Source organism: Bos indicus x Bos taurus, chromosome 19 (assembly GCF_003369695.1).
Source record: "Bos indicus x Bos taurus breed Angus x Brahman F1 hybrid chromosome 19, Bos_hybrid_MaternalHap_v2.0, whole genome shotgun sequence".
NCBI classification, from domain to species: domain Eukaryota; kingdom Metazoa; phylum Chordata; class Mammalia; order Artiodactyla; family Bovidae; genus Bos; species Bos indicus x Bos taurus.
In genome coordinates this window covers 7,254,088-7,256,153 of record NC_040094.1, presented here as the reverse complement: position 1 = coordinate 7,256,153, position 2,066 = coordinate 7,254,088, and the positions used below count along the sequence as shown (strand labels likewise).

Sequence of the window (2,066 nt, the reverse complement as noted above, 5' to 3'; positions counted from 1 at the left end):
AGTCCTGCCTAAATTGCAGATACACAAGCAAAACAAATAATGGTTGTTGTTTCAAGCCACTAAGCTTTGGGGTAGTTTGTTAAGCAGTAATAGATAACTAAAACAGAAGACATTCTATACACCAGAAAGGGTGAAAAAATTCTACTAACAATTAGGTTTTTGAATATACAGATTATATGTATTAGTATCAAGAATACAAAAAACATCGACAAAGCAAAAAGACAACCTACTGAATGGGAAAAAGTATTTCCAAATGGTATGACTGATAAACAGCTCGTATAACTCAACATAAAAAAAAAAAAAAAAACTCAGTTGAAAAATGAGCAGAACTGAATAGACATTTTCCAAAGAGGAAATGCAGGTGGCCAACAGGCACATGAAAAGATACTCACCTTTGACAATCATCTAGGAAATGCAAATCAAAACCTCAATGAGATACCACCTCACACCTGTCAGAATGGCTATCATCCAAAAGAACACAAATAACAAATGTTGGCAAGGACGTGGGGAAAAGGGAACTTGTTACACTGTTGGCAGGGATGTACTTTGGTACAGCCACTGTGGAAAACAGTAAGGAGATTACTAAAATAATAAAAATAGAATTACCATATGATCCAGAAATTCCACTCCTGGTGTATATTAAAAACAAAACAAAACACTAATTCAAAAAGACAAATGCACTGCAATGTTCATAGCAGCATTATTTATAACTGCCAAGATACGGAAACAACCTAAGTGTTGGGCAACAGATGAAGGACAAAGAAGATGTGGCACAGGCGAGGGGCTGAGTCTCAACATCCCCTGCCCACTGTGGTGCTGGGCACTGGCCTGCCTTGCCTGTCTCCAGAGGCCCAGGATAAATATCGCAGTGATGCTGACGCTGGCAAACAAACTGAAGCACGAGGACAGTCTCAAAGGTCCTGAGTGTCACCCACAGCCTCTGACTCCACTCGGCGGGTTTCTGTCACAGACAGGCTGTTTGTTAAAGATGTTGCAGAACTTGAAGCTAATTTACCTTATAGGTGTAAAGTGCATTTTTCCGACCCAAGCGAGCTTCATTGCTTTCAGCTGTCACCCTAGATAAGGGTTACTAACAGGTTGGAAAATTTCAGTTTGGAGCTGAAGTTTTCGATGCATACAACACAGTGCCTCCCAAAGTGAACTGCTTGACCCAGGTCTGGCACTCCAAGTCCACAGGAAAAGGCGAGACACGTCTCAGGGCACTGACTGGGCCCCCACAAGGACGCTGAAGGATGCTGTTTGGGGACTAAACTCTTTATTTTCTGATCCTTTGAATTTTGGTGATCCACTGGATATAGAAGCTGCAGAACATCGTTTAGGGGACAGGGAGGTCTTCTGGAATAAAGGGGAAGACTACATTAAGCGTTACACCTGAGGATACGGGGAGAGGACTGCAGGGCCCTGGACTGTGCCTTAGAAATTGGTCTCCAACTGAAACCAGAAGGGAGCCTCCTCCCAAGTACTCAGCTCCCCCCAGTCCCACTGGGCCATCCAAGTCCTCTGATCCCATGTTGTCCCAAGGAAGAGCATCTTCCAGGCCACCCATTGCAGACAGACAGCCCCACATAAATATAGCCAGAAAATATATTTGGGGTTCTAAAAGAGTTATCTGCTTACCTTAAGATGCTTATTTTTTGAAACTATACTGCATGGACTGTTGATGAGATTCTCCAGAAGTTGTAATGAACTCAGCATTGAGGCTTGAGTTTGCTTTTCCACCTCTCAGAGTTAGTCCTTGCACAGGTGTTGCTAAGGATGTGTTCAGCGCAGTCACAGATTGGCGCTCAGAACTCTGCTACAGACTGTGATTGGAGGCGAATGCTCGTAGCTGCTCCCATGAATGTTGCCCCTACTTAAATGCAGTGAAGCTTCCCAGAGTACAGAGCCATCCATTCAATGTAGAGCTCTTACCGCAATGTATATTTTACTGAATTTGGAAGAAATAATCCATGTCCCAGGGCTTCCCTTATGGCTCCGAGGGTGAAGAGTCAACCTGCCATGCGGGACACCTGGGTTTGATCCTTAGGTTCAGAAGATCCCTTGGA

At 43.8% G+C, this 2,066-nt stretch overlaps 1 pseudogene; it reads left to right on the top strand.

Moving 5' to 3' along the window:
* The first annotated feature begins 871 nt into the window (after positions 1 to 871).
* LOC113877444 lies at positions 872 to 1,396 on the top strand (annotated as a pseudogene).
* The last annotated feature ends 670 nt before the right edge of the window (positions 1,397 to 2,066 follow it).